Source organism: Eurosta solidaginis, chromosome 4 (genome assembly GCF_040869045.1).
Source record: "Eurosta solidaginis isolate ZX-2024a chromosome 4, ASM4086904v1, whole genome shotgun sequence".
In the NCBI taxonomy this organism is placed as follows: Eukaryota; Metazoa; Arthropoda; class Insecta; order Diptera; family Tephritidae; genus Eurosta; species Eurosta solidaginis.
Window position 1 is genome coordinate 46,662,104 of NC_090322.1, and position 17,856 is coordinate 46,679,959.

The 17,856-nt window shown below is 42.0% G+C and overlaps 1 protein-coding gene across 12 annotated transcripts in view; it reads right to left on the reverse strand.

The window, feature by feature from the left end:
• spri (sprint) overlaps nt 1-17,856 on the reverse strand; it is a 1,202,745-nt gene that overhangs the window by 150,040 nt on the left and 1,034,849 nt on the right. The gene's annotated exons all lie outside the window — the stretch shown is intronic.

A 17,856-nucleotide genomic window follows, 5' to 3' on the forward strand; every position in this document is an offset into this window, starting at 1 on the left:
TGCAAGAATCAATTCGTATTTGTAAAAATGCAAGAACGAAAATAACAAATTGTAGTGGTTGCAGTTTACTGTGCTATCAACTGCTACTTAGTCAGCTTCTCCAAGGGAGGAATGGTAGGCAGGCCAGTGCACAGATGGCTCGAAATTAGAAAAAGGAACTGGAGAAAGAATGTATCAAAGCATCTGAAGGTGAATCAATTGTACCGACTTTCTGACACACACCTCCAGGCGGAGGTCTATGCCATAGGGAGGGCAGTCAGACTGTTCCAGCATAGAACGGTCCCAGACATCACTGTAACGATCTTTGCCAGGCCGCCTTAAAGGCACTAGAATGCAACGTTATAAAGTCGGATATCGTGAGAAATGTTGACCCTCGCTGGCGTCCAAAGGTATGTCAATGTGTCCCTTTTCTGAATGTTTGGGCACAGCGATATTGCAAGGAATTATTTCACAGATGGCTTGGCCATGAAAGGTTTCGAAATGGACATAAGCGAGGCGTAAATCTTCGTTCGAAGACCACTGGGTTATATCCATAGAAAATATCGAGAATTATGGGATTAGCCCAACGGAATTGCTGTGGACCAACCGGGTTGAGTGTGGGGTCTCAAGGCCCTTATGGCCACGTTTGGATAGAAAATAAATTACCTTCCTCCTCAAGCTAATCAAATATACAATGAGAGTATTTACGGATGTCATCACAGGTCATTGTTATATTGCATCGATGGTGGCGCATACCAACAAGCTCGCTCTGCAGAAGCTGTCAGGGTAAGGAGGAAAAGAAGTCGATTCATCACTTACTCTGCCAAGATCCCCGATTGCGAATAAGACGAATCAGTTGCCTGGGCTCACTGTTTTTCGACAGTCTGGTGTTGGTCGTATTAAACCGTTTCCGAAATATTCTGGTTTGTACTTTAATGGTGCTTGGTACCGAAATGTATAGGATCTATATCCCGGAAAATACCATCAACATCAATAAGAGTCCCCAAAACATTCGGGAGTGTGTTTATCGCTACAAAATAACAACAAGAACAACACAGGAAAGAGACTGTGCTATTGTCATTAAGAAATATATAGGCTGAAATAGATATTAGGGCAGCATCAAAAAAATTATTCCAAATCGAAGATACTTCATTTGGCTTCCCAATAAACCGAAAAGGCAAATTAAAGAATTTTAAAGACCCTATTAGGTTGAGGAGCTTGGAATATTCCCGCGTTAGCAAGCCTGCAGTGAGAGCCGACCTAAATGCACAGACCGGTAAGTTCGAGAGGCCACAATACCGGTCCCGAGGCAATCGACCCAATACTGGTACCGGATCGTACTAGATTCATGTCCGTAAAACGACTTCCACATTCGAAATACTCCTCTAAAATACACCTCTAAAACTTTCGGCGAGTGCTTTTGCAGTTGCAACAACAACAAGGGATTGTAGCCTGCTACTTGATTTTATTTAAAAAACGTCATGCCAAAAATGTATAAACTAAAGTAAAATGCGCCTTATAGTATACAATTTTAAGTAGCAGAACTGATTAACAAGTTCCGTGAATATGGAAGCCTTATGAGTTACACGCTTGCATATTTTTAGGCGCACGTGATAATATTTGGGGTTTTTTAATGCTGATTAACTGTTTAGAAATAATGTTATAAAAGCATTTTAAAATGTAAACAAAAGTAAAAAAGAAAGAAAAAACATCAAAGCAAGCAAAACCTGCAAAAAGGTATTTAAGGGTTGCCATACTATTGCAAGTTAAGTCTGGATGAACAAACTCAGTCACTGTTAACTGCGACAATAACAGTTGCAAGAGCAAAGAGTACAATAGCATTGCTGGATTTGAGTTTTTTTGGTAGATATCCCGCTGGTTGCTCATTTTAGCTACTTTCACTTTAAGTCACAAACCTTTACTAAGTCCGAGAAAAAAGTTAAATAAATAAAAATGTTTTGATTTCGGCGATGGAATGCAAGTAGGTTGAATTCGAAGAAGGAGTTAAGACAAGAGAATATTGCGTTTACAACATCATTAATGTGTTGTGATTAACGCCATCATGTTGTGGCAGCTGTTGTCAGTGACAGGTACAATCCTAGCAAAGACTGATCGAAGAATAATGATGTTGCAGGAACGAAAAATAGTATGAAGCAAGCTTCACAAAACCTCTAGTAGGTCACATTCACCACTTACCACAGCATAATTTGTTAAATTACCACAGCCTGTATTTATTATTTAACAATTATTTGTACACTTTTAATTCAGCTATGTGTTTACATTTTAATCTCTAAAACTCGAATCAGTGTTTTTTATGTGCTTAGATTATGTGAAAAATTGTGTTAAAGTTTTTGGTGTGGTGGAAGTGACCTACTAGAATTTTGTGAAGCTCCGCTGCTTTCCACTGAAGTTCGCGCATCCAATATCTTTATTCTTCGATCAGTATTTGATAATAGCGGTACAATGTGGCAGCCCAATGCGAAAGCAGAGGAAAGATTCGCCAGAAATGTGAGGATGGATTTCGACAGAAAAAACTTTTAAAATAAAATTTTTGTTAGTGTTCTTAATGATATGTTTTAGGCTGGATATATGAAACTTGTGAATGAAATACTTGAAATAAGTCAGTTTTAACTTTGTTTACCTTAACCGATTACCGCCCAGTGTTCCCATACGAGGACATCATTTCAAAAAGCGATATCTGTATACTAAACATTGGAAGCTGATAAAGTATCTACAATTATGACATTTAGATGCTATAAGTAGTCTATGTAAACAGAAACATATTTTGTTTTGTTCAGGAAAGTGCAATTTCACCAGCTTTAAGGTTAGGTTTTTCATTGAGTTGATTTTTGCGGTGGACCAACTGCGGCTCACTGTAAGGTTTTTAAGGGTCAAAACTATTTCGTGAAGCTACAGGAGGATGCTGATTGGAAAATAAAGAACGAAGACGATGACCCTCAGTATGATACTGTAACGAATTTACTTGCAATTCCGCTTATTTCAAATCTTTTACTAAGGTTCGAATCACTAAACTGTTGAATAAATAACTCTGGCTGTCGCCAGTTATGATCCAGGCCAAGATGCTTCTCCAAGAAATCTGGCTGGATGGCAGCGATTGGGATGAAAGCGCCAAGCCCACAACATTATCAAAATGGCAACATTTCGCAGAAAACCTGCCAGCCATTTGCCACATCGAAATCCCTCGATGGGTTAATGTCGTTCCAGGGCAAGACACCCAAATCCACAGGTTCTGTGATGCCTCGGAAAAAGCATATTGCGCAGCGATTTACATCCGCACACATGTGGGCAACCAAATAAAATCTTCACTTTTGGTTGCGAAAGGCAAAGTTGCCCCCATAAAAACTGTAAGCTTACCCCGCTTAGAGCTATGTGGTGCAGTCCTACTCGCAAAACTGGCTTCAACTGTTCGAAAACAGCTCGACTTACAAGCATGCAACACATTCTTATGGTCAGATTCTGAGATTGTACTAGCCTGGCTAGAAAAATCTCCATCGACCTGGAAGACTTATGTGGCCAACCGTACCTCTCAAATTCGAGAATATCTTCCCAGCGGCACCTGGCGCCATGTATATAGCCAAGACAACCCTGCTGATCTTGGCACACGTGGTTGCAAGCCGCATGATTTGATAGGCTCTTCAGTTTGGTAGGACTGCACCACATAGCTCTAAGCGGGGCAAGCTTACAGTTTTTATGGGGGCAGCTTTGCCTTTCGCAAACAAAAGTGAAGATTTTATTTGATTGCCCACATGTGTGCGGATGTAAATCGCTGCGCAATATGCTTTTTCCGAGGCATCACAGAACCCGTGGATTTGGGTGTCTTGCCCTGGAACGACATTAACCCATCGAGGGATTTCGATGTGGCAAAAGGCTGGCAGGTTTTCTGGGAAATGTTGCCATTTTGATAATGTTGTGGGCTTGGCGCTTTCATCCCAATTGCTGCCATCCAGCCAGATTTCTTGGAGAAGCATCTTGGCCTGGATCATAACTGGCGACAGCCATCCTGCCGGGTCAAAAAGTTTTGCAACAGAAGATAAAATTTGTCGCTTTGTGACCGAATTTTGGGTGCGTTCCGGCAGAATGGTGTATGAAAATTTGTCCGTGAGCGCGTTCCATCGAATGCCAAGAGTTTTGGTATTGGAAGTGCTCTCAAATTTTAAGAAGTTGGAGTCTAGAAGATCCTCCTTCGGAAACTGTTTTAATATGGCCGGGTGATTAGCCGGTAGTTTCTTTAGTATGAAACCAGCTGATTTTATGGTGTTTATCACTTGAACGAGTGATTCAGTGGCGTTATCTATGGTATGACTTCCGGATAGGATGTCGTCGACATACGTTTGCGTCTTGAGAATTGTTGCAGCCAACGGGAATGTCGCTTTCGTGTCATCGGATAGTTGATGCAACGTACGAATAGCGAGATGTGGTGCACAATTGACGCCGAATGTAACCGTTTTTAGATTGAAATCGCTAACATTGTAGTTGGCCGATTTGCGAAATAGGATTCGCTGAAAATCTTTGTCGTCCTCGTGTATAAGGATCTGACGGTACATTTTTTCAATGTCTCCATTGAACACATACTTATGCATGCGCCACTGTAGAATTAGTAGCATGAGATCTGGTTGGAGAGTTGGACCAGTGTATAGCACGTCATTCAGGGATTTTCCTGACACAGATTTTTTAGAGGCGTTGAAAACCACACGAACTTTGGTGGTGACCTTATCTGGTTTGACTACCGCATGATGTGGCAAGTAAAATGAGAAGACCTAGCCATTCGAAGTTATTTCGCATGGGTCGGTAGATTCCATGTGATCAAGGTCGAGATATTCTTGCAACACATTGTTGTACATTGTACCTAACTCCCCCTTTTTCTGAAGCGATCGCTCCATGCTGAAAAACTGCTGCAGAGCAGCCGGGCGGGATTTGCCGAGGGAGAGTTTTTCAGGAAACTCTTCCTTGAATGGAAGTCGCACAATGTATCGACCATTTGGTGCACGTGTCGTTGTTGTTGCGTATATCTGCTCACACGCTTGACCCTGGGGGGATATCTGTGGAGGTTGTGGAATTTCCTCCTCTTCCCAAAATTTTCTCAGTTGAGAACTGAGTGTCTCGTTTGACGCTTGGACTTGTGTCGAGAATGACACAACATTTTCAGTTATTGGACCACTGAGAATCCAACCAAAAATGGTTTGTTGCGCAAGTATGCTACCGCACACCTTTTTTATACCTTCCAGCAGAATTTGTGGAAGTATGTCGCTGCCAATGACCATGTCAGTCTGACCCGGTATGTGGCAACTGGGATCAGTGAGCTCAAGGAGTTTGAACTGCTGCCAGATTTTGCGACTAATGGTGGATGTTGGTAGATTTTTTGTTAGTTGCGGCAACACAATGGCATGAGCCTTTATGCTTTTCATGGCCTTGGATGCAACCAGTGTCAAAGGACAAAGCTTGGAGGACGTTTGTACGACTTGTTCACCCATGCCAGAGATTTCGAACTTTGAATGTTCGAATGGAAGTTTCAACCGTTTTTGAACTTTCGAGGAAATGAAAGTTCTTTCCGAGCCCTGATCAATAAGGGCTCTCAGTTGAAATAATTGCCCTTCGTTTTCGAATGCGACCATAGCAGTAGGAAGGAGAATTTGGTTATCATTGGCTGCATGCAATGATTGAACCGGTGCGTGTTTTGAACAACATGGTAGCTCGCTAGAATCGGAGCTATTCTGCGTTTGTCGAACGGGAGGTGTTGACTCAGCAGTTGTGTGCTGCACGTTTGGTGCGTTCGTTCGTGGGGTGGAACGTTGAGCTTGTGGGCACGCATGCAACAGCGTGTGATGCCGTTGATGACATGTCGAACATGACCACTTGCTCGTGCACTCATTAATGATATGAGTGCTGCTAAGGCAGTTTGTGCACAGCTTAGCTTGTTTTACGAATTTTGTCCGGTTTTGCACAGACATTCGCTTGAATTGTGGACAGAATATAATAAGGTGCGGGGAGTTGCAACATTGGCAAGTTTCCTTTTTAGATTCTGCCACAAGGTTTTGCGTCCTGTTGAAGGACCTGTTTTGCGCAGAATTTTGATGAGCGACTGGCTTTTGTTTGCTTGGTTGAAGCCTATTGACCCTTTCAACGACTTCATATCTCGAGGTGAGAAAGTCGTTCATTTGTGACCATGAGGGTAGATCTCTTCGAGAAGAGAGAGATTGTTCCCAAAGTGACAGGGTTGTTTCTGGGAGCTTTGATGAACAAATGTACACCAGAATCGGATCCCAACTGTCTGTCGTAACTACTTGGGAGTGAAGGACGGATAGGCAGTTGTTGATTGTATTTTGCAATTTCTGAAGTTGCTCACTGTTTTCGGATGGAATAGTGGCAAGAGTCAGTAAGGATTTTATCTGGTTGTCAACCAGGATTCGCTTGTTTTCGTATCGTGATCGTAAAGCTTCCCAGGCAAGGTCAAAGTTATCATCGCTCAACGCATATTGCTTGACGATGGAGCCGGCTTTGCCTTGCGTTTTCTACCGGAGATGGTACAATTTCTGAGCACGGGAGAGCCTTGGGTGGTTAATGTACACCGCTGTGAACATATCACGAAAAGCGGGCCATTCTTCATAGCCACCATAAAAGGTCTCCGTGTCGCATGCTGGGACTTTGAGGTAAATATTTGCCTCAGCCGGGGGTTGGTCCACGCGGGGTGGTGGACTCGGCGTTGCCATCATTTTGATCAACGAAAGTTGATCGGCAATCTTGCTTTAGTCACTTCATACGTATCAAGGCAGGCGCATTGTTTGCCTTGCACTGAACTCTTGAAGTCTTCAGAGAAACTTTCGTCTGGTTTCGAAAATACCAGATCGTAAACCGATTGAAGTCGTGCCCAATAATCATCTAGTGATTTGTCCTTTATCATGAGATACGATTCAGTGTGATCCTGAATCGGTGCTTCGTTTGTGTTTTTTTTTTTTTTTTGAGCAATAGAGCCAAGCACGGACAACGGGACGTTCCTTAAATGACTTAAATCCGCGAAATTCGGAATTTAATAGGATGTATTTTGTTTTGTAAAAACAAAAAGTGTAAAAAAAAAAAAAAAAAAAATCACAAACACTTTTAACTAATTTAAATTCCCTTTTTTAAATTTCTGTGGCACGAAGAGTTTTCCATCTTCGAATTTTGCGAACGTTCTCTGAGCGGACAAATATTTTATTCGGTTTTTTTTGGTGAAAACCCTCGAAAAAACTGGCTTCAACTGTTCGAAAACAGCTCGACTTACAAGCATGCAACACATTCTTATGGTCAGATTCTGAGATTGTACTAGCCTGGCTAGAAAAATCTCCATCGACCTGGAAGACTTATGTGGCCAACCGTACCTCTCAAATTCGAGAATATCTTCCCAGCGGCACCTGGCGCCATGTATTTAGCCAAGACAACCCTGCTGATCTTGGCACACGTGGTTGCAAGCCGCATGATTTGATAGGCTCTTCACTTTGGTGGCACGGACCACAATGGCTTTCTTGCCACATTTCGGCATGGCCAAAGCCGAAAGCAGGTAGCGCTTCTCCACCCGAGAAACGCAAGGTCGAAGCATATTACGCACTCGAGGAAGAGGACGACATTCTTCAACGTTTCTCCTCATACTCTCGAGCTCTCCGTGTGATTGCATACGTGTTCCGCTTTGCGAACAATGCCTGCAACGAATCCAAATCGGTGGCAACAACGCATAATCCCCATCTGACGTACAAAGAGTTGAAACATGTGAAAATGCGGCTTGTGGCAATGGCACAATCTTGCCATTTCTGGGCGGAAAAGAGCGCCTTACAAAACAATATGCCAATAAGCAAAAAGAGTTCCCTTCTGGCTCTTGACCCATTTCTGGATGGATACGGGCTCCTACGTATCGGTGGAAGATTGGAACATTCTACAATGCAATACAACGAGAAGCATCCAGTAATCCTTCCTCCGGATTCAAGGCTCTGCCAGTTGTATCTGGAGTTTTTACACCGCCTGCTTCATGCAGAAATGCGGTTAATGCTCCAAATGGTTAGGCAAGAGTACTACGTACCAAAACTAAAGCCTCTTAAAAAGAAACGCATTTTTCAATGCAAATCTTGCACGCTTTTCAAACAGAAAACGCGCACGCAAATAATGGCAGCTCTGCCACCTGAGCGCTGCAATTTCTCACTCCCCTTTTCCACAACAGGAGTAGACTTTGCAGGTCCATTCCAAATAAAAGCATCGGTTCTGAGATCGACCACTATCATAAAAGGGTACGTGGCTGTATTCGTCTGTTTTTCCACAAAGGCAGTACACCTCGAGCTATGCTCCGACCTTACCACCGAAACCTTTCGCGCGGCATTCGCCCGATTCGTTGGCAGACGAGGTTATCCCTCAAAAATGATGAGCGACAATGGTAAAACGTTCATTGGCGCTCAGCGCGCACTCGAACGCGACTTCGTTAAATTTCTTAACGAATGCTCTGCGGACATTGTGCAGAAATATGCCCCCAGGGAATAAACTGGCAATATATTCCACCCAGCGCCCCTCATATGGGCGGCTTGTGGGAATCCGCAGTAAAAAGTTTTAAAACCCACTTCAAAAAAACCGCTGCATCCCACAAGTTTACATTCGAAGAATTCACGACGCTGTTGGTGCGTATTGAAGCAGTTCTCAATTCGAGGCCTCTAACCTCACTATCCCAGGACCCAGCTGACTTCACAGCGCTCACTCCGGGTCACTTCGAGGTGCACCGCTATTAGCCATTCTTGAGCCAAACGCGGAAGACCTCTCCTGGATAAATCGATGGGAAAAGCTCAAATCGCTTCATCACCAATTCAGTCGACGCTGGAAAGAGGATTATCTGAAGGACCTTCAGAAACGCTATAAATGGCAAACGCCACAGCGAAATCCTCAACCAGGCGACCTCGTCGTAATTAAAGAAGATTCACTCCCACCCACCGAGTGGCGTCTGGGATGAATCGAGAACGTTCGCCTCGGACCTGACAACCATGTTCGGGTTGTAGAGGTTCGCACCCAAAATGGGCTTGTTATACGCCCCTTAGTTAAACTGTGCTTCCTTCCAATGGAGCACCCTTCGAGCACAGCGCTCTAACTTATATACGTTTCCCGTGTCTAATTATCTTTCCGTTTATCATCCGCTGTATCCAACTACTTCTCGTTTCTCTGTCTGCTCTTATACTTCCGGGACGACACCCATCTGGCTCCCACGGCAGAGACCGACAGCTGCCTTCAGTGTCGGCTCTGCCTCCACTACCACGCGCAGCGGACAGATCGAAGAAACCAGCGGCAACCCCCAAACCGGAACATATGGCCAAGCGCACGATCACGCGCACCCCACAAGGCCTGCCAACGACGTAATATAGCCAGTCGCGCCTCAAATACCACCATCCGCGCCTTGCAGGAACTGCAGAAGGTCCTTACAAGCACCTCCCTGCAGGGCGGGCAGATGTTTAAGCCGCCTCCATCCCCATTATACGGCGGCAATTCCTATGCGCAGCCGTGCGCGGCGAATGGAAAGGCGCCAACGAACACCCATCACTGCCATCGGCGAGGAACAATATTCCATTCGCTAGTCTAGCACTATCAACCGGCAATCGCGGATGCGCTCCTATTTTAACGTGCCATAAGCATATATATATATACAATTATAATATATATTTTTTATATGATCAGCCAAAGTTGTTTTTTAAAGTTTAAAGTTAATTTACTCAACCAAGTTTTCTGTGCAAAGTGAATTTTGTAAAATCATGGACAACTAAAGGAGAAATTAAAAATTTAAAATTTATAACGTTTTAAGAAAAACCCAACAGCTTTTTATTTAGCGAAGTGAAGAGTGTAGCGAAGGAAGACCCGGTGAATTTGTTCAAACTCCAATATTGAATAATGGAAAAATGGCCTTTATTAAAGTACTTCACAATAAATAATACTGCTATTGCTCGCCAGATAGCGTCTTAATCAAAACTGCTCCTAGAGCCTCTACCTTTGGTGCTTTTATACTCTGTGATTTCCTCGTTGCATCTTATAGGTGCTTCCAGAATTTACTTAGTAGCTGCCATATAATTATAACTACAGATGCACATGTATAGCTTCTCATATACGCGCGTATTTGTGAGCGACACATCCACAATTACAATTGCATACTTTCGGGAGCATCTCAGATAAGATATGTATATGCATGTGTTTGTGCACTGCTTCTCCCTGCGTGTACGTACATATTTGTAGACATAATTTATTGATTCGTTTGTGTAGCTACATAATGATTGATTTATAATTGTGCATGCAAGTCACTGCTTAGCATCGTCTTAGAGATGACAGTACCTCTTAGTGTTGCTAATATTCGTGACACTGCCCTCTATCTAAGTCTGATCGTCCCGATCAGACAAATATCCCGATCTAAACGCCGCTAGCATCTCCAAATGTACCACTCTTCTACTCCGTGGTTTCCCAATGGTTTGTATGCGGTAGATGGTATCACTGATCTTCTTCACAACTTTGTACGGGCCTTCCCAACTGCACCGAATCTTGGATGGAACACCTTTCCGCCGGTGAGGGTTGTATAGCAGTACCAAATCTCCCTCCAAGAAACCTTCCGAATTAAAGTTCTTATCATGCCAGTGTTTGATTTTACTATTCATTACCCTGGGCCGTTCCCTCACACTCTGTTGTTTGGCCAATGAGCTACTTCGTAGAGCTTGTGCTTGACGGATTGGCTTCGCATAATCAGTATCGTTCCCACGTTTCACAACAGTAGTGCGCTTGAAACTACCCTCGCATTTTTTTGGGAAATTCGTTGCTTCATTTTTGTGCGTCCATTAGGTTTTGTCAATGCCAGTGTTTCTCTCGCAGGTACTTTTGATTTTGCTTTATTTGGCCCATTCGATCTATCAACCTTTGCCTTTGACTTTCGTGGTCTTTGTCAAGTCTTCTCCACCAGTACTCGATTACTACTGAGCCCTTTCTGCAAACTGAAGTTAAGTGGTATATCCTGGTTCTTATATCGCATCACTCTTCTCTGCATATCGATATTGATGTCATGGTCAACCAAGAAGTCCACTCCCAATATGACTTCATCAACGATCTCCGCCACAACGAATTTGTGTAGAACTGTGACCTTTCCAATCAAGACTTCACATACCACTTCTCCCTGGACTTGGTTATACTCGCCAGTGACCGTACGCAACCTTGCTCCAGGTAACGGTTTTACTCTCCTGTTGACCAAGTCAGATCGGATTAGGGAATGAGATGCGCCCGTATTTACAGTCAGAACACGTTCTTTGCCATCCACATTCCCTCTGACGGTAAGACTGCTCGACTTTCTACCAATTTGCGACACAGATATCACAGGAAATTCAATAGCTGGAGCTAGCTCTCGATCTCTACATCTTACTCGCTCTTGCTCATCCCCTCCAGCTTTGTTATTAAGACCGACCATGCTGTTGAAACCACTAGGATCAAGATCGCAATGACGTGCAATGTGACCGGGCTTCCCGCATTTGAAGCATTTCATAACTTTTTCACTCCGCTTTTGCGATCTTTTAAGCGCCTCCAATATTGCGTCTACCCACTCTGGCCTTCCTACTTCCACACGGCGTGCTATGAAAACTAGCTTACACAGAAGTGACGCTGTTTCCTGAATCAGAGCTTGTGAAACCGTTTCTGCGAATGTTGGCTTTGGGTTTGCGTATGTAGCTCGCTTTTTTTCGACGTCCCGTATGCCATTTATAAAGCTCTGAATCTTTACCCTTTCAGTGTATTCCACGGGTGCGTCAGCATTCGCTAAATGTGCCAGCCTTTCAACATCCGACGAAAATTCTTGCAATGTCTAACCAGGCTTCTGGAAGCGGTTCAGTAACTCCATTTGGTATATCTGTCTCCTATGCTCAGTTCCGTATCGTCTCTATGGAGCGCCCATCAATGCTTCATACCAGTTCCGTTCGCCCTATGGAATGCTTTGTAAAATCTCAGCTGCAGGCCCTTTCAACGCCATGAACAGTGCAGCAACTTTATCTTCAGCATTCCAGTTGTTTACTGCTGCGGTCTTCTCAAACTGAATCTTAAACACCTGGAAAGGAGCAGAGCCGTCAAAAGATGGAGTTTTTACCTTTGGATTGCCTGCTGAAACAGCTGGGCGACTTAATTGCAACTCCTGTATACGAACTGTCAAAGCTTCTATCTCAGAATCAATTTTGTCTTCGAGCTGCACAATTTTTGTATCCTGTGCTTCCAGCTTGGATGTTACCCTTGCTTCCTGTGCTTCCAACAGCGAAGACAATTGCGCCACCTACAATGAAAAGCGCTTCTCTTGTGCTTCCATCTTAGATGTTATACGTGTCTCTTGCGACTCCAGTTCGGATGTTATAATTGTATTTTGTTCTTCCAGTTGTGATGACATGTTGGTGGATATTTGTGATGACTTTTCGGACATTGGTGCCGATATTGCAGCCAATATCATGTTCAAGTCTGTGTTCGCCATTGTCTGCGGTGTTTCATTTTTCTCCTCCAATTTTGTTGTCTCATCGCCATCAAGATGAAAGACATACTCTTCCACGTCAATTCCTTCTAATTCCATTGCCTGTGGTAGTCGTTCCTGAAGTTCTAGTTTAATGCCGGTTGTATTCAATCCACGGCTCTCCAACTCCTTCTACCGTTGCTGGATCTTCAATTCACTTAACTTTGCCATGTCCAAGTTGTATTCGAAATCTCCAGAATTTATTCAACAATTCCTCTTCTGACACCAATTGTAACGCATTTACTTGCAATTCCGCTTATTTCAAATCTTTTACTAAGGTTCGAATCACTAAACTGTTGAATAGATAACTCCAATATTGAATAATGGAAAAATGGCCTTTATTAAAGTACTTCACAATAAATAATACTGCTATTGCTCGCCAGATAGCGTCTTAATCAAAACTGCTCCTAGAGCCTCTACCTTTGGTGCTTTTATACTCTGTGATTTCCTCGTTGCATCTTCTAGGCGCTTCCAAAATTTACTTAGTTACTGCCATATAATTATAACTACAGATGTACGTATATAGCTTCTCATATGCGCGCGTATTTGTGAGCGACACTTCCACAGTTACAATTGCATACTTTCGGGAGCATCTCAGGTAAGATATATGCATGTGTTTGTGCACTGCTTCTGCCTGCGTGTACGTACATATGTGTAGACATAATTTATTGATTCGTTTGTGTATATACATAATGATTGATTTATGGATGTGCATGCAAGTCACTGCTTAGCATCGGCTTAGAGATGGCAGTACCCCTTAGTGTTGCTAATATTCGTAACAATATATTTGCCATCCCTCCTGACCGTACCATTGTAAGTGCTGAAGAAGAGATAAATGAAGATGACTTGCTATGAGTATGGTAGAATAAAAATGAAGCTACGTCGTCAAGACGATTCCGATCGGGATGAAAGTAATGATGAGCCTCTTGCAGCATTTGCAAGCGTAAATACGTCGATGAAGATAATTTCGGTCATTTTTATGTCCATATAACACCATCTACAAAGTAAGGCGACAGTACTTCCCATTAGGGAGAGAAATGAAATGCTGAACTAACAATTTATGTTGACTTAGTACAGTCTGCAGAGCCGACGAAAGATCCGCTTGGTGAGCGGGTAGTCAAGTCGTTACTCAGACAACATCGGCCTTTATTCGCTGGAGCTGCTGCTGTGTCGTAAAATAACGGTCATAATGTTGAACGCTTGATAAACCAATTGCGGTGCGTAGTTTGTACGACAAGTGCCGCTGGAGATGGGAATCTTGCACAAAAACGTAATTGTCCTAACATGAGGACATCCATTTTTCTCGAAAATTTAAAAAAGAAATTGAAATTTTTTGCTTAGTTTTTATTTGACCATGAATTAATTAATAAAAAACAATGAAAAAAGTTTCCTACCAGCAGGTTTGATTTGGGCCTTAATGGGTTAATACAATCATATTTGTCTATATATTTTGAATATTTCATTTCTAAATCTGATTTAAAATTTATTAAAAATAAAATTTTTTATGATTAAGATTATCATGGTCCCGGGCCATAATAATATCGCGGGCAACTGTCAAGCGGATCTATTGGCATCGGTACAATTAAACAGGATGAAGATGGCTGTAAGGATTTCGAGATTCTGGTGGCCACCTGTAGTCTTCCCCTGCATAGATGTGCATCGAGTAAGCTCAGAAAGCGTTGGGCGAACGCCACCTTTTGCAGGGAAGCAAGATCGACGACGAAATCATTGGGCTCACTGATGCTTATCTACCAATGGTCATTGGGGTCTCAACAGAGCACTGTCTAATGAGAATCCATGCAGTAAGTCTCAATATACTGAAAACCCCATCCTGCTGCAGCTGTATGGAGTGTGATGAGGTGGAATCATCGAGCCACCTAATGCTTGATTAGCCAGCTTTTGCCAGAACTGAGTCTGGTTAGAAAATATATCGTTGCTACGCAACGGTTCTCTAAGTAGCTTTACGTCACCGTTATTTTATGCGGTATTACAAGGAACCTTCATGCGGTCCAAGTGAGCTCCCCCTACCAGGGCAGCTACAATTTAACCTAACGGCATGCGAATGCTATGTGCTACTGCCACTATTCAATTACCTCGGCCGGTTTGTGAAACGATCTCAATGCTTTGATGTTTTATGTCATGTTTTTAATATCAATACAACCACCAAACGTTGGAATTTGTGTGAGCACCCTTTTGCTTTCGGCGTGAAAAGTTCTCATTTGAAAGTGCAAAAATTGAAAATTTGATTTTTAAAAAGGAAACAAGTAATGGAACCCTTTGCGGAAACAAAATTAAAAACGCACCTGCAGACTTTTTATCATTTGGATACAAAGCACTGGCTTGTTGCAAATTAAAAAAAAAAGGAAAAGGTAGCGTAGAGTTGTCGCAATGAGATAAAAGTGTAAAATAAATTGTATGCGAGTGAAAGGCGATACAAGAGCCCTTGATGAGCTTCGTGATAACCCTTCTCTCACAAACATTTTTGCCTGTAACTTTCTGGTGGTGTAAATGACAAGCGCGTTTGCTTATGATAAATGTTGTATAATGCGGTGTTTTTTAAAGGCAGAATGTTTTGGTCATCACACTCCAAGCTTGGAAAAAATTTGGGCGTTGTGAGAGCTTCACCTCAGGTGGCTAAAAATTTGATTGGGCAGGTAAGAATTTTGCTCCACAACTGCTTTAAACTACGGGTTTACAGAAATTTACCACGCCTTACTAGATCTCGAATGCCATGTATATATATAGGGCACTGCTGACCATACGGAATGTTCTAGTTTCAAGTGAGCAACATCAAAAATAATTCAAAATATTTTTCTTGACAGAATTGAAGAACATTGATGGTGGTTTGACTGGGCCTTGGAGTGTTTGTATTATAGATCCCAGCGGGTTAAAGCGCTTAGAAAATTCTCGCGGTAGGCTTGCCTGTCGTAAGAAGCGAATAAAATCTAAAAAACTGAAGATTGTAAGGGCCACATATATGCTTCCCGCGGCAGTGGAGACAGTGCAAGGAGGAGCTAGTAGCAGAGTTTCTAAGATAAACGTAATATTCGATGCTATCAATTAGCAAAGGAATGGAAGGAAGAATGAGGAGATAGCAAATATTCCGGTCCTGCAATTCACTTAACGACGCAAGTCAATGAAAGTTAGGTCAGATATCCAGAGCGCGCTGGTTTGAGTTTATGATCCTGATTCAGATTCGGATTTGATATGGTTATGGTTTAGGTTGGCGATCGCCGTGGTGTGGTGGTAGCGTACTCCGCCTACCTCACCGAAGATCCTGGGTTCACTCCCCGGCAAAAGAAATTTGTTCCAAGCGGGGTCAGTGATTTGGCAAGCACTCCTAGTATATTTCTGCCATGAAAAGCTTTTCTGTGAAAACTCATCTGCCTTGCAGATTCCGTCGTTCGGAATCGGCATAAAACATGTAGGTCCCACCCCGCCAATTTGTGAGAAAAATTAAAAAAGGAGCACGACGCAAATTGGAAGAGAAGTTCGGCTTAAATCTCTTCGCAGGTTATTCGCGCTTTACCTGTACTTTTTATGGTTTCGGTTCTGTATCCGGTTTTGTTTTTGGTGTCAATTCCGGTATAAGTTTCGTCTCCAAGTTGGATTCCACTTCCTATGGATTTAGATACGTTTCTGGTATGGACCTGGTGTCGGTTAGGGTGTTAGTGCCGGTTTCGATTTCGCTTCTGTTTTCGGTACCGCTTTAGGTAGGAACCTGAACCTGAACCTGATTTAGTCCGGACTCAGTTCTACAATTGATTAAGTTTTGGTTAAGGTCTTAGTGCCGATTTGGGATTCGCTTCCGGTTTCCGTTTTCTTTTTGACTCCAGTTCTGCCGTAACTGTTAGTGTAAACGTTACCGTAACCGTAATCGTAAACGTAACTGTTGCTGTAAATATTTCCATAACAACAACAAAAATTGAAAGATAGCACTTACTGCAACAATTACCGTATGTGTTAACATTACCGTAAACGTAAACATAGCGATAAACGTACATACCTGTTACCGTAAATGTTTCCATAGCTATAAGATCAACTTTAAAGGTGCTTTTATGCGTAACTATAATCTTTAGCATAATCGTAGCAGTAACCGCAACCTCCAATATTACCGTAATTGAAACCGTAACAGTTATCACCAACGTCACTGTAACCATAATGCTTACCATAACTGTAACCTTAACTTTCAGTATAGCCGTAATAATAATCCTGATTAGCATTTACCTGATAACCCTTAAAAGCATATCATATACATATGTACATATGTAAGTACTTATATACTTTGATATGTACATACATATGTACTTATATACAAACATACTAGATAGGTAAACAACCATTTCGAAAAAGATATTCAAAATCTTGTCATGTTCAAGCATTCATATAAAGACAAATGAAAGAATTAAGGTTGAAAACGGTAAAAGAAAAGTGCACGTCCAAGTACATAAAATATCATGTTAAAAAAAAATTTAATCCTCTATAGAACAACAACAAATACTAAGCAGCATACGTTACAAAAGCCGGTTAAGGTTGTTGCAAAAATCAAAAAATGTAAACAAAAATATTACTCGACATCACAAAATGTGCCTACAGGTAATAAACAACATAAGAGCACACTAACTACAACAACAACCACAAAAACAATGCGTATACAGCCCAACTGCAAAGCACTGTCACCAGCAATGCCACAAACTTTAGGCCAACGCTTAGGGAAAAATAAGTAAGGAAGTCTAAGTTCGGGTGAAACCGAACATTACATACCAAGCTGTACACTTGAAATGCTGTTGTTGTTTGTTTTGTATGCTTAATAGTGTTACAAGGCTGCACAATAGTACATATACATATGGTTCTATTCTGAACTAATTTTTCTTCCAGTTATGGCTCCTGAAACATAGAAAATTGCTTAGTCATAAAAGGGGCGTTGCCACTCCCAGTTTTTTAAATTTGAAGTTTTTCCTATTTACTGTTATAAATACACTTGGGAAATGGAATACCATTGATATAAAGCTCTTTTTTGCAAAGATATAGCTTAGTTTATTAGTCCACGACCCTTTTAAAAATCTTTTATATAAAAGTGGGCGTGGTCCTTAACCGATTTTGTAAATTTTTCTTCAAAGCCTTCCCTAAAGTAAAGGCAACCTCTCTGCCGAATTTTGTTACGATAGGTTTAACGATTTCTGATTTGTTATTAATAATATTTGTAAAATTGAAAAAATTTTAAAATTTTTATGAAGAGTCTAAATATCAGTCCACACGTGAAATTTCAACATTGTAGGTGTATTATTTACTAAATAATCAGATTTTTTGTGTTTTCCAAAATGTTATATATATAAAAAGTGGGC